Genomic DNA, 27,239 nt, shown 5'->3' with positions numbered 1-27,239 from the left:
TTGTTCTTGTAGCTTCTGCCCAGATAGTCTTTTTTTTTTTGCTGAGGAAGATTCGCCCTGAGCTAACATCTGTTGCCAATCTTCCTCTTTTTGCTTGAGGAATATTCACCCTGAGCTAATATCTCTTAATCTTCCTATATTTTGTATGTGGGTCACTACCACAGCATGGCCGCCGGCGAGTGGGGTAGGTCAGCGCCTGAGAACCGAACAGGCCATGGGGCTGGCTCCTCAGATAGCCTTTTTTACTCCGGAGTCTTGCCGCTTTACAAGGTTCTGACTGGGAGAGTAGGCCAAGGTCACCTTTGCTCTCAGATTCCCTAGATCTATCTTGCGGTTTCTGTCCTCCCCTTTGCTGCAATCGCCCCTCCAGGAGGGGCAGACACAGGACTTACAGACTCTCCTCTTTCAGAGGACACATCCATCCCCAATACACATGCTGTATTTGCCTCCCTACTGATTCTTTCTTTATTCAAGTCCCAAGGAATCTTTTATTAAAAAAAATTTTTTTTATGGAGGTGTAACTTACATACATTAAAATGCACAGATCATAAGTATACAGTTCAATAAGATTTGGCCAACACTTACAGTTGTGTAGCTCACACTCATATTAAGATAAAGAACCTCTCCATCTCCTCCAGAAAGTTCTTTCATGCCCCTTTTCACTCAACTCCCATCCCCAACCACTTTTCTGATTTTTATCAGTATACATTAGTTTTAGCCTGATTTGGAACTTCACACTAATGGAATCATGTAGTATATACTCTTGTGTCTGGTCTTTTTTCACTCAACATCAGATCTTTGAGATTCCAGGAGTATTTTTAATTTCACTCTTAAATCATCATGCTATATCTATTCCTTGAGCTCTTCAAAGCCTAGGACTCTGTAGCCACAAAGCTGGAACTTTTGAAATTCAAAAGTTTTTTCTAGGGACCCCTCATACACTGCTGGTGGGAACATAAACTGGTGCAACCATGATGGAAAGCAGTATGGAGATTTATAAAAAAAATAACAATAGAAATACAATATGATCCAGCTATTCCACTTCTGGGTATTTATCCAAAGAACATGAGAACACTAATTCAAAAAGATACATGCACCCCTATGTTCATTGCAGCATTATTCACAATAGCCAAGACTTGGAAGCAGCCCAAGTACCCATCAAAAGATGAATGGATAAAGAAGATGTGGCACATATATACAATGGAATACTACTCAGCCATAAAAAAGGCAAAATCATGCCATTTGTGACAACATGGATGGACCTTGAGGGTATTATGCTAAGCGAAATAAGTTAGACAGAGAAAGGCAAATACTGTACGATTTCACTCATATGTGGAAGATACACAAACACATATATAAGGAGAACAGATCTGTGATTAACAGAGGGGAAGGGAGTGGGGTGGGCGAAAGGGGTAAAGGGGCACATATGTATGGTGATGGATGGAAACTAGACTTTTGGTGGTGAACATGATGCAGTCTACACAGAAGCTGAAATATGATAATGTACACCTGAAATTACACAATGTTATAAACCAATATGACCGCAATAAAATAACTTTTTAAAAAAGTTTTTTCTATGTTCTTTTATACCATCTCTTCCCTTTAACCAAAACTCATCTATTTAAGTAGGGAAAGGTCAAGAGATACCAGGAAATGTGGAGGGAATTTGCCAATAGCTCTAAGAACTATCCTGTCGCAGAGTCAAGAGCAGAGTCAGAATTTTAATCCAGGCCTCTCTGACCCTGGGACATCTACTCTTAATAACCACCTCCCAAGTTTTCCTGGAAGATTTAAAGAGTTTGCTGATGAGAAGAAGGAGGAAAATGGAGAGTTATTTTGAAATACGAGTTGTTGTTCACTAGAGACAAGTGACAAAAAGCATTCCAGAGGAAAGCCTTAGGTAGATAAGCTAGCATTGGTGCAACTCGATGAGCATTAAACAACAAAAAATTTAAGAATCAGTAGTGAAGGTTCTCACTGGTGAGATTAAGCCTTCTGAAATGTAACCTTGATTAAAAATAAACAGCTGAGGGGCCGGCCCCGTGGATTAGCGGTTGAGTGCCCGCGCTCTGCTACTGGCGGCCCAGGTTCGAATCCCGGGCTCGCACCGACGCACCGCTTCTCCGGCCATGCTGAGGCCACGTCCCACATACAGCAACTAGAAGGATGTGCAACTGTTATAGTACACACAACTATCTACTGGGGCTTTGGGGAGAAAAAGGGAAAAAAAAGGAAGTGGATTGGCAATAGATGTTAGCTCAGGGCCGGTCTTCCTCAGCAAAAAGAGGAGGATTGGCATGGATGTTAGCTCAGGGCTGATCTCCCTGAGCTAACAACAACAACAACAACAACAACAAAAAAAAAAAAACAAAAAAAGCCAGCTGAATTTAGAAGAAGCATGGCAGAACAAAATAAGTGCCTTTCCCTGTTAAGTGCATTTTCCCTCATGGTTTGCAGGATTAGCTGAGTTGGGCTCTACCACTAACTAGCTGTGTAGCTCTGGGCAAATCTCATCACTTTTCTGAGCCTAAGTTCCTGCAGTGCTAAAAGGAGAGGATTACAGTAAATGGTCAGTACGCTTCCTTCTAACTCAAAATCACAATAAGTTAATGTTTGCAGTGCCTTGTAAATGAGCAAATCAGTGTTCATATAACCCAAAGATCCTTGCCAAAGATGCAGGATGTGCTAGCTGGGTGAACCACATGGAGGGTTACAGTTGTGTTTTCTGTTCCCACAAGGAATGGCATATTCATTCTTTGGATCCACCATATAAGCATGAAATGAAAAGAGATGAAAATAGCTTCAACATGTATTTGCAACCACAGGCCCTCTAGGACCAGTTCAACTGACCCCATCTTATCAAAAGAGTAATTAAGAGTGGTTTTTCAGGAACTGAGAAACAGCTCCTTGTCCAGTTCAGGCTGGTTGAGACCACCAACCCATCAACTGGACCTGCGCAAATGCCCGATAAATGACCCTTTTGACGTCAAAGGGCTGAAAACTCCACCCTCAGATCATGTTAACACCACCATTTTGTGAACGTGTGTCCTATGAAAAGCCATGAGGCTTGACTACGCTTGGGTAGATCATCAATTACCTCACTTCTCTATACCTCCAATCATCTGTCTCCACACTTCAGACTGTCCTGCCCTTTATCCCGTAAATCTTGCTGCAAGCCTTGGACTGGGGAGACAGATCTGAGAGCATATCTCTCCTGCCTCCTTGCAGATCCATCTTGCAAATAAAGCTACTTTTGTTTTCCCAAAGGCTGATGCCATAGTAGTTGTCTCTTTACGCTCATCAGGTGGCAAACCCTTGCTCGGTAACATTTTTATGTTTTTATTAAGTAGTACTAGCTATAGAGTGAAAGAAGTGGAGCTATGGTCCTCTTGTCTGGAAGGACAATCACGTGATTTTTAAAATAAATTCAATTTTGGTGACAGCAAAAAAAAAAATGGTGGTTTGCAATGCCATGGAATGGTCCAATTCTTCCAATGGACATGGGTACACTTGAGCTTAATTTTGAGTTTGCATAAGCGAGAATATCATGGCTTTCAGAGCTGTAATAATAATAACAAATCAATATGTACCCAGAATGTCTATATTGCGTTTTAGAACATTTCACAGATACTGTATTACAATAAATCTTAAAGGTAAGTTTGAGTAATTATTGTCCCCAGTGAAGATAAGTAACTCACCCAAGGTCAGAAAACTAATTAGTGGAAAGTTTCAACTATTATATGTGGGAGTTTACTTGTCATTTCAGGATTCATTTCTGTATGCCTTACTGCTTCTGAATTGAGCTTATAATTTTTGTCTGTTTTATTTGTTCAATCATAAGATTTTGTTTGACAGACGTGTTTGTTCTATTGTTAATTTTTTTGAAAACTATCAAAGTTTAAAAATCTTCCATAAAAGAATTATGGTGAGGGAACAGAAATGGTTTTGCTTTATGGAGTCTCAAGAAAAAAAAATGGCTGGATCAGTTTATGCTGATATCCTCCCTCTGGCGTGCTGAAGAAAGACATGAATAATAGATGGCAATGGTTAAAATTTAATGATTCCCTGAGATTCTATAGGGATGAGAGAAGGGAGCATACTGAGATAGTCTTCAAAGTTTCTGAATTTTCATTCAGGCCATTACGCTGCCATCTGATCTACGCATTCTCATCACGCTCTCCATTTGTGAGGTGTTTTTCTCCAGAGAAGGGTCTTCAAAGAACAGTGAAAACAGTGAGGCTCAAGGCATGCAGGACTCTCCATAAGAAAGAACTCTCTACCTGTGTCCTTTGTTCTGACACTCAGGGCAGCTCTGAGCAGACAGAGCTTCACTCCAGGAGGTCTCTTCTCAGCAACTGTCAATAGGAAGAATTTCCATCTTTCAATATAAAGACCAATTCAGGGGCGCCTGACACAACCCCTTCCTCCCCTTGTGATATGCCAGCAGGTGAGCCTTCTCTGGAGTAACATAAAAACCTGAGCAGAGCAACTCATCTAAAATGGTTTGCAATAATAGAATAGCACCCTGAGAGCCTTATGGAAACATTTGAACTTCCAAGACAGACATTACCCTAGGCCTGTGGATAACTTTGGAGAACACTGGGCTAGTTATTCAAATAAAGCAGGACCAGCTCTTTCCCATTTGGGAGTGCAGGCTTCCTAAAAAGACAGAAGAGCAGAATAACTTGGAATAGTAGTCCAGAAACTGTAAGATTTTCAGACTTCATGATTGTTCTTATTACACTTTCCCAAGGTGGGGACCAAAGTGTAACTACTTCTCAGCGTCAAACAAATGCATTGACAAGTCTACAGAGCAGAGAGAAAACTATGGATTGATATGGCCAGGGGAGAATTCCTTACAGTTTATTTCAAAACCAATATCTAAAGGATTTTATGAGACAAAAAGTGGTCTATAAAATATTGTTTTGGGACCCTTCTGTGTTATAATTTTGATATAATACAAAATAAATGCCTTCAGCTATGGTCTGTGTGGGGAAATGGTGAATGGAAGTGAGCGGGAACATCGATACTTGTTAGCCATTTGGTATCATGGAAAAAGCACTGAACTTAGAAATTAGAAGAGCTAGATTTGGGGGCCGGCCCGGTGGTGCAAGCAGTTAAGTGCGCGCGCTCTGCTGCAGCGGCCCAGGGTTCGCAGGTTCAGATCCCGGGTGCACACCGACATACTGCTTGTCGAGTCATGCTGTGGCAGTGTCCCATATAAAGGAAGATGGGCACGAATGTTAGCTCAGGGCCAATCCTCCTCAGTGAAAAGAGGAGGATTGGTATCGGATGTTAGCTCAGGGCTGATCTTCCTCAGAAAAAAAAAAAAAGAAGAGCTAGACCTGTTACAAGTTAATTCTGTGATCTGGGATAAGTCACTTAGCCCAGTCGATCTCAAACTTTAGTGATTCTTAAAGAATCACATGGAGAGCTTGTTAAAACACAGATTCCTGGATCACACCCCTGGAGATTCTGTTCACTAGGCCTGGGAAAGGGCCTGAGACTCTGCATTTCTAACAAGCTCCCAGGTGATGCTGCTGCTGCTGATCTGGGGGCCACATTTTGAGGAGCAAGGATATCTTAGACTAGACTCTCCTTATTTTCAAAAGGTGTCTACTATGTTAGATGATTACTCAGGTCTCTTCTGGCCCCATAAAATTCTCTGAGGTTCCATTTTGTTCTACTTGCCCTGCTGAAAGTGTCTGTACTTTTTCTTTCTAATGGAGATGGCTAACAGTAGGGCATAAACTAAATCAAGGAGCAGCTGTCTTAGGGAAAATTTGTTGCTGTAAAGGTATTAGCCATTAACAACAGGTGCTTACTTAAATATGTTACATTCAATTTTATGTTTGAGTTTCCTAAGTGAAATGAAAAAATTTCTCTGGAAGGCTTGAGTTTGAGTCTTAACTCTACCACTTACTAGCCCCATGACCTTAACCTTTCTTAGTTTTCTCATCTGTAAAATGGGGAAACCAATTCCAAGTCCTTTCTATATTGGTGGTTCCTGGAATATACTCGAAAGCAACTTGTAGGTTGTAATGAGCCATGCAAGTGTAAGGAATGACTGGGTGCGAGGCGTAGTAAACAGGACAGAGGCACTGAGCCAGTTTCAGGATGATTCATTAGAGGCCATGTGGCTTCCTAACACCACCCTACAAGCAGCAGGGATCATTGTTCTAGCTCTGTGCATTAGTTTGTCCACAGGAATGCCTGTTACACGCGTTGCAAGGCCTGGCACTGAAAAGAGAAATTGGAAGCTGATAACTATATCAGTCAGGGAAGCAGAACCACTATGAGTATTATGGAAGAAGAAATTTATTATAAGAACTAGATCTTGGCGGTGGAGGAGGATCTGGGGAAGCAAGCATTGGACAATGGGAGCTGGGAGCTGAAGGGTCAGGGGAAGGTCATTAGCCAGCCCTGGCATTGTGAACGAGTCAGAGCTTCTGAGGAAACCCTGGGGATCAGCACGTCCAGTGGCTGTAGTAGGACCAAGAAGGGGAGTTGGTAGAGTTGACACGGAAAGCTGTTGGCTCTTTGTGGCCACTGCCTCTGTAATCTTGCAGAGAAGCATAAGGTAGTGGGCCTGGGATTGCTGTTGGTCAACAGGGGCTGGAGAGCTGGAGGTGGAGGTGAGGAGAGTGAGGACCAGCCTGAACCTGCTGACATCTCTGCATCTGTGTCTCACCACCTCTAAACAACTATGATCTCAGAGCGTAAGGGGTGTTGCTTCCTTCTACCTCCCAAATCTTGTACAAAGCTCACCTTTGGCCTACTCTAACTCAGAACCATACAGGAAAGGAGATTCTGGAAAACTTAATTCCCAAGTTGACGATAGAACAATCCAGCATGATATTTGACAACATTTCTGAAGTACCTACTGACTGAATAAGGAGTTATCTTCTTATCCAAGGGGGCCAAGTCATCCATCTCTAAAAGAGAGAGAAAGCAGCAGTATATTTAAAGAATAAGACATATTCAATCCCCGGAATAATAAATTGTAGTCATTTAAACATCTTGAGAATGCACATACATATGTAAAAAGTATGGATAAGGCCTTATTTGTGTAGGTGTACACACATAAACAGTCACAAAATACAAGCAATCTCCAGATGTAACTAATAGAAGGTCACAGGACTCTCATTTATACAAGATGTGCTAGCAGGATTTGGAATGCAGGGAGCATCACTCCATGGTAATAGAAGTGGGAGCAGCTCTGCATGTGGGTCCTGGAGAGTGTTTACTCAGTGTGTAAACAGTGGGTAAGGCAGAAAGGGTAAAAAATATGCTGTGCATATACACTCGAGCCTCAGTATTTGTGGATTCATATTTTTGAATTCACCTACTTGCTAAAACTTATTTACAAACTCCAAATCAATACTCATGGCACTTTCGCGGTCATTCTCGGACATGCATAGAGAAGCAAAAAATTTTAGTCACCCCACGCACATGCTCCCAGCTGAGGTCGAAAAAGGTGACGCTTTGCCTTCTTGTTTCAGTTCTCGAGCTATAAACAAGTGTCCTTTCCGTGGTCTGTTTGGTACCACAATTTTGTGCCCTGTGTTGGCAATTTCGTGGTTTAAAATGGCCCCCCAAGCATAATGCAGAAGTGCTGTTTAATGTTTCTAAGTGCAAGAAGGCTGCAATGCGTCATAAGGAGAAAATTAGTGTGTTGGATAAGCTTTCTTCAGGCATGAGTTACAGTGCTGTTGGCCATGAGTTTGATGTTAATGAATCAACAGCATATACTAAATAAGGTGTCTTTAAACAGAAACACACATAAAACAAGGTTATGTATTGATCGGTTGATGAAAATGTTGTGACTAGAGGCTCTCAGGAACCTAACTCTGTATTTCCTCCAGGGGCAATGCTTCAGTATTCCCTAATCAGTATTCAAGTATTCATGGTGACTTTACAGATTATAACTACTGCGAATAACAAGAAGCAACTGTACATCCTAAAAGGAAGGATGGATAACTTTCTGTCTCTTAGAAAAGGCTAGATATAATGAGGAAAGGCAGATCTCAATCTGTTGCCATTTGGTTGATGTCTGAAATTACATTCTTAGTGGAGTGCTTTGCCAGCCCGTTGCAATGTACATATACCTGGAGTGATTGCCCTTTAAACCTTATCAGCCAATTATACTTTAGTATGAGTGAACCTCAGTAATTTTCCTGAGATCAAGTTATTATTGGGATTGAGGAATAAGAAGAGAGTTTGAATTTGGCCAGTTAAAGCAGGTGGAGAGAAGATTCCACATAAATGGGGAGCAGTTGAATCAAAAGGAACTGGGGGTCCACAGACAAGGTCGCTTTTGAATTTCGTATCTTAGCTTTATTGGTGAAGATCAACTTCTCCCCTATCCACCAACAGATTGTAAACTCCTTAAGAAGCAGATATTAAAAGGTCTTGAATATTTGAAACTTTCCTACATATTGTTGTTTTTAAAAAAATTATCTTTGAGCCAATATTTGCATACATGATCTGCATAGTATCCAAATATTTGGCACTCTCTTGCTCTAGGTCAACCCTCTCCGATGTCTGAAAAGAACCTATTTGAGATTGTATATACAGGAATAGCTGTTAAAATGAACGTGCTTCAGATACCAAATGTATCATGTTCTGCTCTTCACAGAAGAACATTGAGGAAAAGAGAGAAGAAATATCAGATTCGGGACTGTTTTCTCTCTTTCTTCCTTCCCCATTTCCCTCCCCCCATTCTTTCCTTCAGACAATAGTATTTCGAATCTCCCAATATGCCATATGCTCATTTATCTCTGGGTCTTGCAAAGCTGGCCCCTCATCACTGACACCTGCTTTCCTACACCCTGGTCAACCTCTTAGCTGCTCTTCATCCTTCAGGTCTTAGACGTCCTTTCATTCAGACTTCCTAGATTCCTAGTCTTCATTAGGTGTGGCACTTCTCATATAATATCTTCACATGGCACGGTGAGTTTCTTGTGTAATAGCACTTCTCACATGGGATTAAAATGTTCTGCCTGCTCTCCAAATTCCTTACTGGGCTAAAGTCTTAATGAAGATGTGGGAAAGATTTGTCTTGCCTACCACTGTAGACAGTAGTCACATGGCAGGCATGGCGTACATTATGGTTGAAGAGATAAATAGCTAGCATGTCTCTTCAAATTTTGAGTCAGAACTAAAAGAAAGATTTCATATGAGCTTTTCTAGCCCCCTGAGGAGACCCTCTGAATATTATTAACTGTTCCCATACCTTGAGTCTGTGCATGTTCATTTAAACATTATAGCTGTATTTAGTAGTCAGCTATAGCTTTGTAACAAATGATCGCAAAATCTTAGTGGCACACTAACTGGAATTTATTTTGCTCATGGGTCAACTGGGGAAGCTCTGTTTTATGCTTTCGTTCTGAGAGTTGGCTGGGGTGGATTTCTCTTTGTAGTTTATTTTGGGACCCAAGTTAAATGTTTAGCAGTTATGCAGGAGAACTCAGCTCATGGCAATGGCAAAGGCATGCTCAACCATGTAAGCAAATTTCAAGCCTCTGCTTGTGTCATGTGTGCTAACATCCTATTGGTTAAAACAAAGTTGGGGGAGGCTGTAGAATGGGAACTATTCTGTCCCTCTGGGCAAATGTTGACAAGTTCCTCTCTTCAGGAGGAAGGGCATAGACAAGGTTTTCAGGCTAATAATTTTGCTTTAGGTCTCGGGAGAGCACCTAAGAAGACATCAGATGTTAGGAATTGGGGGTCCTTATCCTATCTGGAAATGTTCAGGACATCTCCTCTCTGAGTAAGTAAAATCTCCCTAAACAAGGCAGCTTCCAAAGAGATAGAGTCATTAAAACACAAAAACAATGAGGGACTGCTTTAGATTGAGAGCATCCTCTGCAAATATCTCATCAAACCATTTAATTCTAGTGATGACTGGCAATTTACAAAGATAAACGGAAGGTCTTCCCATAGCCATGGTGAGGCCAACAGTAGGGCTTTGCAAAGGTTTGTGAGATTGCTGGGGAGACAAATGGCATTAATGTCCACTAGTAAGATTTTCTTCTATGGATTTTATTGTTTAATTGTTACATTTAAATCTTTAATCCATTTGGAATTTAGTTTTGGATGTGGTGTGAACTAGAGATTCAACATTTTTCTTCAACATGTATAGACAGATGTGACAGTACCATTTACCAAATAAACTATTCTTTTCTTATTGAATTTTAATACTGCCTTTGTCCTATCTTATATTTTCGTATGTTTACTGGAATCTATTTCTAGGATTGCTATTCCACTCCTCTCCTTTATTTGCACATTTCTATGCCAATACTATATTATTTTGACTATAGTGGTGTTATACTATGTTTAATATCTAAGATAAACCCTCCCACATATACTCTAATCTTTTTAATAATTTTCTTGGGTGTTTAGACTTAGACAGACTTTAATATATATGTACTTAAAAATTCCCATTCGGATTATAATTAATATTTCACTGAATTATACATTGATTTTAGGAGAATGACTTCTTGTGATAGCAAGTCTTTCCACTAAATAATATGTATGTCTTTCTATTTGTTCAGATATTGTTTTATACCCTCAATAAGTGTTGGAAAAGACCAAGGTATGATTTAGGACAGAGAAGGCCAGTATGGCTGGAATAGAGAACCAGGGTGGAAAGGAGAAGATTACCAATCATAACGTGGCAGTCATTCTCCCTCTTCAACATGACTTTATTGAAGATTTATTATGTGTTGATATTAACCTTAATTTCTCAGAGGATTTTTTTATTTTTTATTTTTCTTGTTCTCAGGTTCTTGAGGAAGCCATTTTGTGTATTTCTCACTGCAAAAGAACTCTTATTTTCATAACTTGTTAAAGCACTTGTTAAAAATTATCACTGGATAGAGACTGAAAGCGGAATGGTGGCTGCCAGGTGCTGAGGGGAGGGGGGAATGGGGAGTTAGTGTTTAATGGATACGGAGTTTCAGTTTGGAAGAAGAAAAAGGTTCGCTCAGAGAGGACGTGGAAGATCTGTGCCCTTTCCCCATACCTTGCCCTCTGCATCTCTTCCATCTGGCTGTTCCTGAGTTATATCCTTTTATAATAAACCAGTAATCGAGTAAGGAAAATGTTTCTCTGAGTCTTGTGAGTTGCTGTAGCAAATTAGCTGAACCCAAGGAGGGGGTCATGGGAAGCTCTGACCAGTTGGTCAGAAGTACAGGTGACAACTTGGACTTGTGATTGCCATCCTGAGTTGGAGGGGGTCGTTGGAACCTCCAATCTATAACCAGTTGGTCAGAAGCACAGGTGATAACCTGGGTTTGTGACTGGTGCCTGATGTTGGGGGGACAGTCTTGCAGCACTGAACCCTTAACCTGTGGGATATGATGCCATCTCTGGGGAGATAGTGTCAGAATTGAGTTGAATTGTAGGACACCCAGCTGGTGTCTAGACAATTGCTTGTTGGTGTGGGGGAAATCCACCCCCCAACATTGAAATTGTGTGTCAGAACTCCTTTAGTGTCATATCTAAAAAATCATTCCCAAGGCCAATGTCAAGAAGCTTTTTCCCTATGTTTTTTTCCAGGAGTTTTATGGTTTCAGGTCTTATGTTTAAGTCTTTAATCCATTTTAAGTTGATTTTTGTATATGGTGTAAGATAAGGGTACCATTTCATTCTTTTGCATGTGGATATCCAGTTTTTCCAATACCATTTATTGAAGACACTATTCTTTCTCCTATGTGTTCTTAGTATCCTTGTCTAAAATTAGTTGACCATATATGCATGCATTTATTTCTGGGCTCTCTATTCTATTCCACTGGTCAATGTGTTTGTTTTTATGCCTGTACCATACTGTTCTGATTACTATAGCTTTGCAATATATTTTGAAATGAGAAAGTGTGATGCCTCCAGCTTCGTTCTTCTTTCTTAAGATTGCTTTGGCTATTAGGGGTCTTTTGTGGTTCCATATGAATCTTAGGATTGTTTTTTCATTTCTATGAAAAATGCCACTGGGATTTGGATAGAGATTGCATTGAATCTGTAGATTGCTTTGGATAATATGGACATTTTAACAATATTAATTTTTCCCATCCATGAACACAAGATATCTTTCCATTTATTTGTGTCTACTTTAATTCCTTTCATCATCATTTTATAGTTTTCAGTGTACAAGTCTTTCATCTCCTTGGTTAAGTTTATTCCAAAGTATTTTATTCTTTTTGGTGCTATTGTAAATGGGATTGATTTCTCAATTTCTTTTTTGGATAATTAATTGCTAGTATATAGAAATGCAACTGATTTTGTATCCTGCAGTTTTACTGAGTTCATTCATTAGTTCTCACAGTTTTTTTGTGGAGTTTTGACCATTTTTGTTTGAGATACTGCTAGCATTGAGGAAAGAACATGTGCTATGAGTTAGAAAGTACTGAGTTTGAATCCTACTTTCAATTTACATGTGATTCTGGGACATTGAGTCAGTCAATTAACCTCTCTAAGTCTTGGTGTCATCATTCATGATATGGGGTTGCTCTTCCCACCTACCTTTCTATGACATAGTGTTGCACTGATGATTACATCAAATAGTGAAATTGAAAGCATCAAACGAGTGCCTGCCATTTCTAAAGTATGCAATGTGATCAGTAAATGATATTCCCTTGTCCCTTCCTGTTCAACCTCACCTAGACCTGACTTCCCCTAAAGACTTGGACCATTAATTTCTCTCTCCTCCTTCTCCTCGTTTCCAATTCAGCTCCCACCAAAAATGCATTTTCTTTAGTGCAACTGATCTTAATCACTTATTTGTTAAAAGTAATCTGGACTAAACCAATGTACAGTAAGGGGAAAATGACACCTCATTTGCTAAAGTGCTTGTTATGGTTGTTGCATATTAAAATTAGATGCTTGTTAGCCTGACTATATCTGTAATTAAGTAATTTCAGGTGTAATTCAGAGGAGATATTTTGGGGACATTATGGCAATGGAAAAATCAATTATCGCTCATTTTGGGAGTTTTATCTTCTGCTTAAATTTTTTAATTAAAGATTTTAGGGTATAATTCCTTTGATAGTTGGTTTACATACCATAGATCATGCTGTTAAAACTGCAGAGTGGGTGGTTACTGCAGGGTTAGTAAATAATAATGGATGGATATAAAAACATACCTAAAAACATTGGGTAGCTGGATATTTGATGGGAAGAGGAAGCCAGAAGCAAGTTCACGGAAAGAGGGAAACAGGTCTTGTATGAGAAGTTTCAGAAGAATATGAGAAGAGTGAGGAGGACAGAGGAGGCCCATGGCTGTCTCCATTGATTAGGAAAAGTAAAAATGTTCTGTGAGGATTAGGAGGGAACAAATAATGCAGTTGGGAAGAAAGGACTCATAAACCCTGACATGGCCTTCACGTCTCCTGTTTATCTTTCTGAGAACAAAAGCACGTGCCTCCTTCAACTTGTTCTTGGTGTCCAGAGTGTCCAGAGATCAACTTCTTGGAGGCGGCCCGGTGGTGCAGCAGTTAAGTGCGTGCGCTCCGCTTCAGCAGCCCGGGCTTCGCAGGTTCAGATCCCAGGCACGCACTGACGCACTGCTTCTCAGGCCATGCTGTGGCGGCGTCCCATATAAAGTAGAGGAAAATGGACAAGAATGTTAGCCCAGGCCCAGTCTTCCTCAGCAAAAAGAGGAGGACTGGCATCAGATGTTAGCTTTTTTTTCACCAGAAAAAAAAAGAAGTCTTTTCTCATGATACTGTCAGCTCAAGGGGTAACGGGTCTATATTTTGGAGAGGAGATTTTCCAATTTTCACAGTACTGGGAATCTCTTTTATCTGTACCCAGAAAACCAGATAAAAGGTGAAGATGGATAAAATTAAACATTTAGCAGGTTCTTTTCAGTTGCTGAGCAATGAGAGAAGTGCTTTTCTTAGAATCAACCATAATTCAAAATGGAACAATTATATAAAGTGTTTCCAGGAAAATGATGCTATAAAGGTGGTCTTGTCGTTGCCAGACTTTATCATTCTCATTATATAAACATGCAAAATAGCAGTAAGCAAAGGGGCAAATGTGAATTAGAAGAAAGTGTTTTTGCTTGCACAGTGGGCCCTTTCCTCTTGATGGAATTTACTGCAAGCAGATCTCTCTGATTGAAAACAATGCAAATCTACTGCTCCTTGGTTGTCAATTCAGTGATGACTCAAAGTCACCCTTGACAACTTGATCTCTCAAAATAGTTGGTGACCACAGAGCTCCTATCCGTGGGCCTCTCCATATATACTTTCATTTTCTAGGTTTTAATAATAAGAAGAATCTAGAGCCAGTGATTTTTACGGTTTCAAGGACAATCATATCTTTAGCTTTGTGCTTTATAATCCTGCTCTGAATAATTTTTTCTTCAATGATATGGCATTTTACTATTATTATTATTATTTTTAGTATTTACTTCCAGTAATAGTTACAAAACTTATAGAAACTTCTTTTCACTTCCTTCCATAGAGAAGGTGAAAGTAAAGACACTAGGGAGCCAGATATATTTTTTTTTTCTCTTTTTTCTTGGAACTGTATCATCAGTGGTCGACTGTACTGAACTCAAATCATTAAATATTAAATTTCAGCCAACTGTGTGCAGGATACAGTTGTGGAATTTGGGGAAGTTTCACGGAAATATAGATAACATGTCCTCTGGTCTAATCTATTTATAATTGCTGTTAGATCAGAAGTCCATAAAAGAGGATACTAAAACAATGTTTTCTTTTGAAAAAATATGCTTTACTTATTTAATCTTATAATAACTTTATGAGGTAGGGTCATTACCATCTCCATTTTAGAGACGAGAAGCTGAAGCCCAGAGAGGGTAAGCTAGGTAGTGGCAGAGCTGGGATTCAAACCCAGACAGTGATCCCTGTTGTCTAAGCTTTTAACCACTCTGCAACACGGACTCGCTAAAAGAGGCAAAATCTAAAGCAACAACAATGATGACAACAGCAAACAAAGAAGACAATGAGTGAAGTGTAATCCGTGTCTCGTCCTGGGTTGGCTGGGAATCATCACACTTTCAACTGAATCTCATGTCCTTTAGAATGTTAATACAAAGAGAAACCCTGCATTCTCCCACTGCTGGGTGAGAAGCTCAACCTGAAAGCAAATTTGGAGTATTGACTTCTACATGTAAATTGATGTTTCTAGTATTAGACTGAGACTGCTTGGATTTCCTGAGAGCAACTTGAAAACTCATGGAATTGTTTTCATACAGGGGCAGAGGAAGAACTAGCCCTGCTGAGCATATTTAAAGGGCGAATAAAGGGTTTCTTAACTTCGGCACTACTGACATTCCGACCAGATCATTCTTTGTGGTGGGGGCTGTCCTGTGCACTGTAGGATGTTTAGCAGCATCCTTGGTCTCTACTCCCTAGATTTCAGTAGAACTTCCCTTGTGACAACCAAAAATGTCTTCAGACGTTGCCAAGCATCCCCAGGGTGTGTGTGTGTGTGTGTGTGCGCGCAAAACTGACTGTTGAGAACCACTGAGCTAATGAGTGACAAAAATAAAATTGCCATTTGTGACAACATGGATAGATGTAGAGGGTATTATGCTGAGTGAAATAAGTCAAAGACAAATATCATACGATTTCACTTATATGTGGAATCTAAAAAACTAAAACAAATGAACAAATAAAACAGAAACAAACTCACAGGTGCAAAGAAAAAACTGGTGGTCACCAGCGGGGAAGAGGGTGGGGGGATGAGCTGAATAGGTGAAGGGGATCAAGAGGTACAAACTTCCATTTATAAAATAAATAAGTCATGAGGATGTCATGTACAACATAGGGAATATATTCAACAACATTGTAATGACTTTGTATGGTGACAGATGGTAACCAGACTTCACATGGTGATCATTCTGTAATGTAAATAAATGTCGAATCACTATGCTGTACACCTGAAACTAATATAATATTGTATGTTAACTATACTTCAATAAAAATAATTGCCTCAGGACTATATATGTTGTTGTTACACCCATTAAAATGGCCTATAAAAGCCGTCTCTTCTCCTCTGCCTCCTCAGCTCCTGCTAAGATGCTCAGCTCCTTTCTTTTAAGACTCTTTTTATCTCGTCTCTTCTCTGTTCTTCCCTATCCCAGGCCCCCTACCACCTCCTTCTTGTTGAGGGGGGGTGCCCAGAAACTCAGATTTTTCTTACTTTATTATACAGAGCAATTCCGCTTTCTGTCTCTTAGGAGTCCAGGAAGTTGGGGCAGTGTGTGTGTGTATGCACGCAGGCGTGTGTGTGTGTGACATGTGGGGATGTGGGGACAAAGAGTCATATCTATTGGAAAGCAATCTGCCAATCCTCAAGTAGAAGCCGCTGCAAATGTTAGAAGTTTTAAGTAGGAACTCCTCCTCTAGCACCCTTCCCCTCCCCCTGACATATGGGGATTCTGGAAAATGAGAGGGTAAATTCCAGAACCGGGGCCCAGTGCTCTGCTTTTAGAGGAGTTGTCTACAAATACGATGTACAATCCATTAAAACTTTCACCTCTTATTGGTAAAATGTGTATATCAATCGGAAGCGAAGGGATGTAAACTTTCTAAAGTAGAAATAAATGGATTAAAAGTAGTCAAATAAAATCATATTAAACATATTATTTTATGCTGATGTACAGTATATACTTTTTACAATCCCACCTTATTTTGATTTTTGTCAATGAGAAGAAAAAGGAAAAGATTTTACAAGTATGTGGCATTAAAAATGACAGGCATTTTTGAGGATGGTGTTTTTTTTACCACTTTTTGAGAAATTATTGAGAAATGCTGATTTTAGCTACCCTCTTTGTTTCATTAGAAATTTCTCTATAGGTAGCATGAATATTGTAGAAAAAATATCTTTGGTCACACTGCAGTCTAAAAAACAGGAAAACATTCTGTTTTCTAAGCTTCCATGTAAATAATATTAGTAATTTCATCTTACATTCTGATGAGTCATACTTGCCTTTAAAATGTACAAACTAACCTCTCTATTTTTCATCCTCTGATTCTTCTTTTCATCCTTTGAGGTAAAAAAACCTCAAAGAAATGGCTTTCAAACTCCAGGCTAGTACACTATGCTGAACTTTACTTTGAATATCTTTAATAAAAAATCTTTCCGTTTCAATCACACACCTGTTCCTTTCCTTTTAACAGTGAATTTCAACCATTATTAGAATGTTATTTGTTTGTTTACTGCCTACTCATTTTAAAGGATTTTTTTAGTGGCTGAATTGAATGGTTAGCCATAAGGCAAAAACACATTGGTGTGTGTATATGTATGTGTGTGTGCGTGTTTGTGTGTGTGTGTGGGTTGTTATTTGTAACTTGTCAGCTTCCTTTTGATTTCCCCAGTCTGAGGTGCAAACAATTTCAGAGTCTTGTCACTGTCGGCGGAAGAGGGAGAATCTCCCTCTGCCCTTTTCCTTAAGGTTCTTATGGCTGGCCAAATAATTAACAAAACAGGTTAGCAGGAGAAAATAATACCAAGTTTAATAATATGTATACGTGGAAGAAACTCAGAAATGAGCAACTCGTCCCTCTGTCTAAGCTGCTTGCTTAAGTATTGCAGCTAAAGGCAAGGTGCGTGTTGGGGGTGGGTAGTGGCCTGGGACTGCAGAGGGCAGGAAGACAATTCTTTTCAGGGTCATCTATAGATAATGTGGTCAGGGAGAGAGAGTTTTTGATAAAAAAGGCTTGGTGCCTTTCCTATTGTAACCTCTATCCTGCATTATCTTTACAGCCATCATGATAGAAGATCTGTTCCAGGAAGGAACCACCATGCCAAATTCTTTAGGCAGTTAGTGAGGGAGGTCAAATGTCACTCAGAGAAAACAATCAAGGTAAAGAGATAGATTTCAGGGTGGCCAAATCTTGATCTCCCACATCCCAAAATATAACATTTGGGCTTATACCTTCAAGGAAATCTAATCTGTCCCCAACCCCCACTCCCAAATTCTGTGGGGACAAAATTAAAAATGTCTATTCATCGAAAGACGCCTTAAATAAAGTGTAGATGACAAAATTAAAATTGGTTAGATAATTGCCACACATAAAACGGATAAAGGATCGGTATGCAATATATGTGAAGAACTTCTACAAATCAATAAGAAAAAGAGAAATAACCCAGTGGGAAAGTTGGTAAATAATACAAATGGGTATTTTACAGAAAAAGAAACACATGTGGTCAATAAACGTATAAAGAGATGTTCAACCTCATTAACAATCAGACAGATGAAAATCAAGGCTAGTTTTCATTATTTTGAACTTCATATATCACAAATATGCATGATAAAACTACATAACTACACACACACTTATGACAATGGAAAGATAAACACAATATTCCAAATTATGTTTATTTGGAAAGGAGGCAGAATTATAGAATTGGGGAGAAGTGCGTAGTTAGATGTAAGTTATTTGTAATGTTTTTGGTTTGTTGGTGGCTTCATTGTGCTCATTGCATTATTTAAGATAATAGATGATAGCCAGCTGCTAGATAGACAGCAAGCTATATTTGGACTAAAGATGTTGGTTAATTACAAGCCAAGGATAATAATGATTCCAATTCTGTGCAGCTGAAGTCCTTAAAAAAGTAACTTGGGTGGTTATTAAAACATTTCTTAAAGAAATTTCAAAAGCTTGAAGTGGTAGAGGGCTTGCAGCTAAAGGAATTTATATTAGTCAGGATGGGGAAGGTTACGTCACAATAACAAATAACCCCCAAATCCCAGTTATCTACTACAGGAAAAGATTATTCCTCATGTACACCATATGCCCTGATAAATAAATGAACAGCAATAGGATATACTGGACAATATGAGGAAGCCATTTGGTTTAAAACTAATTTGGCCTGATCTTGTTTTTCCAAAAGGGCCCGATGTGGCCTGTTGAGCACGCATTGTACACCTGCTTTAAATATTTACTATGTCCCAAAGGCAAGAATGATGCCCCTAAAGATAGGGATGTAACATCCCTCATATGGTCATTTCCTTTAGGACAAGCAACTCTCTCTAAACTAAGGATTAATTACTGACCTGCTGTGGTCACCTTGTCACCACTTATCTTGTGACCACCGACCTGCTGTGCCAGCTAAGCATCTTGTGACAATTGTCAACGGGACATTCCTATCATATGTGATGTATGCTCTTTGTTCCAAGATGGTATATAACTACTCTGTACACCCCACTTCTTTGGTATCCTTCCTTCCTTGGGGAAGGAAGGCCATGGGCTAGTCCTCAGATCTGGCTCATAATAAACTCACCTCAATTTTGATTTATAAATTGACTTTGTATTATTTGCATCAACATTTCTTGGCATAGTCACAGCAGGATTTCAGAGAAACCCACCAGAGACCACCTGGAATCTACACTGAACTGGCATTTGGTACCAATAGGGAACCACTGAGCCCCCTGGATCACTGCATTCTTCAGGTGACCCCCGTGAGTTCTCCTGAAACCCAGACCTCCTTATTTTAAGTCGATGGTCCAGAGTTTATATGAGCTGTTTTAAACCTTAAGACTAGGTGTCTTAAGGGGGTACTGGTACATACCCTAGGCCAGAGGAACCTAGGGGGGGAATTCCCAGGAAAGAGAAACCTAGGGGGAATTTCCTAGGCCTAGGGGGAACTTTGGAGTGAATGGGGCAGGCTGATCTTTTTAATTTGGCTCTAAAGTGGAAAGAATTGTGTTTATAAAGTCTGAACAAACTGCTTGATAGAGAAATGAGAGTCTGAACTTGTTTAGCTCTGAAAAGAAGGGACACCAGCTCCTCACATTGTCCCTAGAAATTGTTCAGACTTTATAGTAAAACTAAACTAAAAGAAAAATGGGAAATTTAGCTTCTAAAAGCCCACCAGTTCCCAAATGGGTAAGCTCCCCTCGGAACTCTGGCTGGCTTCATGCTGAAACTTGCAAGTTCTTAACAAAACGGGGATAGCTGTAAATGGCTGGCAAGATAACCCAGAATAATTTAAAATTACAGTGGCCACTGTGGGGATCCTTCTTAAGAGCCAGATAATAGAAAAAAATTTTAAAGAGTTGAACTTGCCACCTTCCGGCATAATTGCTCAAAACTAAAGGTTCCAGAAGCTGTAAATATTTACAAAGAACAGAAAAAAAAAAAAAAAAAAGATCTTACCAAGCTTGTTACGTGTCCTGAGGGTTTGGCTTAATAATCGTTAGGTTGGAGGTCCCAAAATATGGTCAGACAAAATGCGGTTGCACCCCATTTTGCAGTCAGAGATAGTCAGACAGAAATGTGGGTTGCACTCCATTCGAAGCTAAGGGTCAACCTCAACTGCTGCCAGCCTCAGGGGAATTACATTGGCCATTAGAAGGAATGTTCCGTTTAGATAAGATCATTTAAGAAGTGCACTTAAAAAGCAAAGACTTTAAAATTCCAAAATAACCTTATTGAAAGTTTTGTTGCAAAAAGCTAATAGAAAATTAAGTTATAAAAGGTATCTAAAGGGAAATATATTAGGCCATGACTTTACAGACACCCTCATAATCTACTCCCAAAGTTAATGAGACTTTGAGAGATTTTCTGGGAAACTGCTACATTAAAGACTACTGGAACTGTTCAATACCACCAGATAGTTACTGTTTGTCCCTGCTGAAACGTGACAAGGTATTTGAAAGGATTTAGCAACTTATGATCAGAAATTCAGCCAAACTGGGCCAGCCCCAGTGGCCTAGTGGTTAAGTTTAGCGCTCCCACTTTGGTGGCCCAGGTTCAGTCCCCAGGTGCAGACCTACACCACTCATCTGTTAGCAGCCATGCTGTGGCAGCAGCTCACATAAAAAGAAGACAAAGAAGAGGAAGATTGGCAATTGATGTTAGCTCAGGGAGACTCTTCCTCAGCAAAGTAAGTAAATAAATAAATAAAAAATTCAGCCAAACTGGAAGCTGATACTCAGAACTTGATAAGAATTTTTTAGGCCTTTTCCCCTAAGTTAAAATAAAACTAAGCACCCAGAAGGAAAGAAACAAATTAGGGTGATGTATTTGGACAGGTAGAGCAACTGTTCTAAACTTACAAACCCTTGCAAAACTAAAAAGCAGCTCTAGAGGCAGTTCAGATTCTACCCTGTTCCTTTATCTCAAAAAGGATTATCACTTTGCCTCTCTGGGAACTGTTATCTAGCCAAACACCAATTCCTAAGACTGAAGGGAAAAATAAAGGAAAAAAGGCAAGAAAAATGGCCATAAGGGCACCCTTGCCCCAAATCTAGCATCTTGAGTGTCTTCTCTGCAAATATTAGTGGAAAAAGCTTAAAACAAAATTTGGATTCATAACTAGGGAGCCTTGTATTACTGTACCCGATTCATGGCAGTAATTTTAAAACAATAGCTGTGGAGTCTCTGTGTATGTGTGTCTATATGTATATTATATATGTGTGATATTTTACGTCCAGAAGGTATGGCCAAAATTAAGAGCTCTATTTAACTGGCTTAAAGTAAGTGCTTGTATAAACTATTTATAAATGTAATGGAAACTAACCCAAATATCTTTCAAATTAACATGATAAAATTAATCTTTGGTAAATGAAAGCTTATTTAAGATTGTTGCTTTGATTAAAGCAGACATGTCCTCAGAGTTATCAGCATTGGATATGATGCAGACATGCAGCCTTTATTTCATGTTTATTGGTCAAATAAGCTGACATTATCTCTATTACAAAACTGGTTAGCAAAAATAATACCTTAAAACAATGGATAACTTTGCCTAATGTCTCAGGAAGTTTTGTAGGCAATCTAAATAATCATTGAGAACAAGTAACAAAATAGACGTGAAAAAGATGAGTGTTGGGTGAACTTTTTTTTAACAATAATTATGTATTATGATGTATGTACTTAAAATAATTTCAAAACCTTTTGGTAACTTGAAACCTTAGAGTCTTGCTAATTGAACTAAATAATAAAATTTATTGACTATCTAGGTCATTTCCATGTAAGATAAAATATTAGATGTTAATTACTAAAATACCAAAGTTTACTTTTGGCTTATTATAGAGAAACTAAAAGATGTTTGGGTCTATCAGTAAACATGTCTTGTATTTTATTGAAATTGTACTATGAAGTGGCATGTTTCTAGAAATTATAAGAAGTACTTATAAATTTGCCAAGCCACAGAATGCTAATGTAAAAGACAATTCAGAATTGCTTACTTTTTAGTTTTCACTAAGGTCTGTAAGGGTTAAAAATTCTAATTAATATATGTAATTGAAGCTACTAAAAATTAATAAGGAAAACATCTTTGCATTCAAGGAAAGTAAGATGTATGTTTTCAGTAAAGAAGGTATAAATAATGGAAATATTTTTGTTTGTTTTTTTAAGAAAGATAAATTTGTCCCAAAGTACTAGAAGGGAAAAAAGGAAGGCATGGGACAAATTCTGAATGTAAAAAGAAAGTTATAGGTTTGTTGAAGAGGAATCCTGAGGAAAGAGTTTCAAACATGGTCAAGTTAGCTAAGGTTAAAATAAATTTAAGTGAATAAGTTTTAATATCAGAAGTAAGCTGGTATAAAAATTAGAATTTGGTTTTCTCTTTCTTTCTTTTTTTTTTTTGTGAGGAGATCAGCCCTGTGCCAACATCTGCCAATCCTCCTCCTTTTTTTGCTGAGGAAGACTGGCCCTGGGCTAACATCCGTGCCCATCCCCCTCCACCCCATATGGTACGCCACCACAGCATGGCCCGCCAAGCAGTGTCAGTGTGTGCTGGGGATCCAAACTGGCAAACCCCGGGCTGCCGCAGCGGAGTGTGCGCACCCAACTGCTTGCGCCACTGGGCTGGCCCGGTTTTCTCTTTCTTAAAAGGATAATTTTCCTGGACTTTTAGTCTGCTCTTGATAAAGAAATTATAAAAGATGTTCTTTACTTTTGAGTGAGTCTCACTTTGGTTAAATGGATAACTAAGCATTGCTTCACAGAGACCATTGTTTCATGGTGACATGATATCAGCAAACACTTGATCTCATTTGACCAAGTGTTTTAAAATCTTTTGATATTTTCTAAAAGCTCCCCAAAATTCATATCCTAAATGAAGTCTTTCTTTGGACTTAAAAAAAAATTCTCTGAGAATTTTCAGAGGGCCCCTGGGACTTCTTACAGAAACTTCTTCTCTCTTCCTATAAAGAGGGAGATACTAAACTAATTAGGCTTGTTTAGTATGCTAAATAGCATGGGAAGCATTGTCAAGTATGATGATAAAAATTCTTAGGTTGTATTGCATAGATAAATATTATTCTCTATCTTAACCCTGCTACCTTGCTTCCAGCACCACAGGAGAAAAAGACCATGACTGCATTATATTACCTAATTTGGTTTACAGATGGGTCTTACTTAAATGATAAGCAAGGACATTATAAGCTGGGTATGCTGTCCAGCCTCGAGAATGCCTGCTACTTTCTGTTAACTCTGTTAGCCCAGTAAAAGATTTCCTTCTGTAGGCTCAAGAAATTGCCACAGAGGAAGAGAGACAAAGGTGGCAATAAAAGGGGGAAAATAATACTTTTGGGTACTTTCTCCCACAGTGGCTCATAAAGCCTATACTGGTTGTGCTATATGCCCAAAATACAATCTAGGGAAACTATTTCATGAGTCACAAGGCCACTTTCACCTTCCTAAGAGACTCTTTGAGGTATGGCAACTGGACTTTGCTCAAATGCCACCATCTCAAGGGTAAATATATCTTGTAATGATCTGTATGTTCTCACATTGGGTTGAGGCCTTTTCTTGCAGAAGAGCGACGGCTTTAGGTAAATTATTATTGGGAAGGATAATTTCTGTTTGAGGAATTCTTACCGAGTTATACAGTGACTGGGGAACTCATTTCACTGGACAAATAATTAAATCTATTTGTGACATTTGGCCAATAATGTGACATTTTAACTAATGGCACAATCAAAACTCAACTGGCAAAACTTTCAGAAGCGTTTACTCTATCATGGCCAAAAGGTCTTCCACTAGCTCCTCAGTCTTAGATCTATACTCTTTGGTAAACATCGGCTGTCCCCTTTCAAGGTAATAGCATGATGGCCTATGCAATTAGATGAAGGAATGTATGAACTAACTTTGCTTAAAGGAGATATCTTAATTATTGTCAAGATCTCATTGAGACACACACACAAAAAAAGAGAGAGGTTGGTAGCTGATTCTTTTCACAGTGAGCTCCCAGGAGACGAAGACCTTTAAGATCATGAGCTACAACCTGGAGATTTTGTTGGAAAAAACATTAGATAAAAAAGCTCTTTGCAGCCCTGTTGGAAACGACCATACCAGGTACTTTTAATCAGTTCATGCACTGTAGAATCAAAAGGCATAGACTCATGGATTCACATTTCTCATTTTTTAAAAAAAGGCTTCTCCAACTGAGTGGGTTTCAGTTCCTATTTCTAATACCCAACTTCAATTGACCAATGCAAATATCTCCAAGCCAGGATGAGTTTCCCCCATGTTTACATGTTATTAAACTTTGTTTTATTTTCTCCTGCTAACCTGACTGCTTAATTATTTGACCAGCCATAAGAACTTTAAGGGAAAGGGCGGAGGGGGATTCTTCCTCTTCCCTTACTGTTTATAGATTGGTTATGGATTATTTGCTTTGACAGCCCATTGTGCATCTATACTTAGGAATCCAGCTTGGTGGAGGCTCCATCATCTTGTAGCTGTACTATCTAAAGGAATCTGACTCTTTGATTGTCACAGTAGGTGGAGAAAGTGCTGGAAAGTCTCAAACATGCAATTAAATGCTTCAGTTTGAAAGTGACTCGTGTGATTTATGCTCCCAGCCCATGATTACAACTACTCTTACGACTTTGACTAACTGTGCCCAGAAGGAGAGAACTAGATTTATGTAAGCACCAGAACTGTTTACTACAGTGTTGCTTTCAATAGAGACACAATGGCAACGGTTTCATGTCTAGATGACAAAGCATGACAGGCTGAGGTAGGGAGCATATTCTCCACTTCTGCATATAATGGCTTCCATGCATTGAGGGCCCCAGAAAACCCAGCTTAGCTATGCATTCTGGAGAGTTTTAAACTTTGGATGTCCATGCAACATACCTCTAGGAATTCCCAGGAATACTTGAGCTAGGCATTGAAAAGTAGAGGATGAAGGTCTTATCTTGACCGCTAGAAGCAAGAATCAGAGAGAATTGAGAATTATTATTACTGATGTGAGCACATTTGCATCACAAGCAAGTAAAACTCAGGCAAACACCTGTTACGTTCAGATCATTGCAAGTCATCTGAGTGCCAGTGTTTCCTTTGGCTCACATTTCTCTCATCTTGTCCTAGGAACAAATTTATATCAGAGCTACCTTTGAAGTCACCAGGGTGTGTGTGCAATCCTTGAAAGTTTTAAGGGGCTAATTTAAAGGGACGCTGGGAATTCATTGTGAAATCAGGACTCCTTTATCTGGTTCATTTTCTTTTTTTCAAGAATCCTCTGACATTCTAGCAATTGTGATACTCCTTCCTTTAGACATTCTTAGAGTTGGACATAAGTTATAAAGTGTATTCTAGCACCAGGCTCCTGCCATCAAAATCTCCTGTGGGAAATATTTATTTGGCTTTTCTCTGGGTGTACTGCTGTAAAAGTCTCATTCATCAGTTCTCTCCCTGCCTCTGTTCTCTCCCTGCCTGTTTGGCAGCTAGCTCCTGGGCAAGAGTATAAGCTATGCTCACGTGTGAGCCAACTCAGAACATAGACAGTAATATGGATTCCTCAGTATTGATGACCTCACAGGAGTCTTCTGCAGCTTAACCCCCTAGAGTCATCCCAATACAGGCCAGCTCCTCCTTCTCTTTCCCTTCCTACAGACTCTGGGATTCTTTTTTATTGCTGCCACAGCATAGTTTACATTGAGAAGAGGTCTGCTGGGTGGCATGCTGTCTCTCAGATCTCTTCCAGGAAAACACAATAATGTAACTGCCACCTAAATGATATATAGGAAATCACTTTGGGAAAAGAGACCAGGGATAAAGAAAATAGTAAATATTGGGAAGTTTCAAGAATTGATGTTATATCAGTCAGTTTTTATTCAGAGAAACAAAACTTTTAGGAGATTATATATATATAAAATACATAAATGTATATATACATGTACGCAAAATCTCCTACTATATATATATGTATAACATATATATATTTAACATAATATATATTTAACATAAACATATATATGTATAACATATATATATTTAAGAGATTTATTATAGATTTGACTTGGCACAGTCATGGGAGCTGGTTAAGCAATCTCTGTAAGGCTCCTGTTTTTACCTCTGATGCTGAAGCTTGCAGTCTGCAGGGCAAGCATTCAGGAAGGGAGAATGGAGGTAAGTTTGGGGAGACCACAAGCAGGTTGGAACCCAGAAGCTTGAGCTGGAACCTCATGAGGAGAGATGGAAACCCACGTCAGTTCTTGCAGTTCTTGCTTGGTGGTGTGAGTATCCTGCAGAGGCCAGAGCCCTTCATCATGGAGCTACACACACACACTTGGCCCAGAATTCAGAGAGGCTGAAAGAGGATCTAGGGGAAGGTGTAGCACTTGCAGCCAATGAAGTGAGTTAGCTGGTCAGAGACAACGTGTGTGAGCTACAAAATGGTTATTGCTTCTCTTCTGCCCTCCAACTCTCCCAAGAGTTTGTCTCATAGCCTACCTTAACCAGAAACATGCAGGAAAGGGAAGTCTGGAAATATAGTTTAGCCTAGCCAGGTTGACACATTACAATGCCACCACAAATGAATTCCCTGATATGAAATCTCTGGCTTTATTGATGAAAGGCACCAGAAGCAACCATGCCCTCAGGCTTTCTTTTATTCCCCCTGGAAGACCTCAGAAAACATCCTTGATCTTCTGGATCACCTAGGCTTTTTCCTTTATAGGACTGTACTCGCAAGCCTGAAAGGATGGTTAGAACTGCACAATAGGGCTTCCTATACCTAGAACTGATGACTCCCTTCTAGTTGACCCTCTGTGGCACATAAGGAAGACCATCTTTAGTTCAGATTAGTTCAACTAACATCTATTGAGCTCAATTGTGTGCCAGGCACTGTGCTGGGTGCCGCAGGAGACAATGATGAACCAGGCCCTTGAGGAACTTATTGTCTAGTGGGAAAGATAGACACATAAATAGAAACAGTCATGCAATATGGTCAATGCCAAGATAAAGGAATGCAGGGTGGGCTATGGGAATGTGGAGAAGGAGCACTCCAGGCCTTGAGTTGTGGAT

General features: G+C 39.4%; 1 long non-coding RNA gene across 1 annotated transcript; it reads right to left on the bottom strand.

Annotated features, from left to right (window-relative positions):
- Positions 1-12,987: 12,987 nt before the first annotated feature.
- On the bottom strand, positions 12,988-25,132 carry LOC131400437 (uncharacterized). Its single transcript, XR_009217359.1, has 2 exons — positions 25,068-25,132; positions 12,988-13,576 (listed from the first exon to the last, which is right to left on the bottom strand). It is a non-coding gene; the product is annotated as an uncharacterized LOC131400437 (long non-coding RNA).
- Positions 25,133-27,239: the final 2,107 nt, after the last annotated feature.

This window comes from Diceros bicornis, chromosome X (assembly GCF_020826845.1).
Source record: "Diceros bicornis minor isolate mBicDic1 chromosome X, mDicBic1.mat.cur, whole genome shotgun sequence".
Lineage (NCBI taxonomy): Eukaryota > Metazoa > Chordata > Mammalia > Perissodactyla > Rhinocerotidae > Diceros > Diceros bicornis.
Note: the sequence above shows the minus strand (reverse complement) of the source record. Positions and strands in the feature narration are given on the sequence as shown.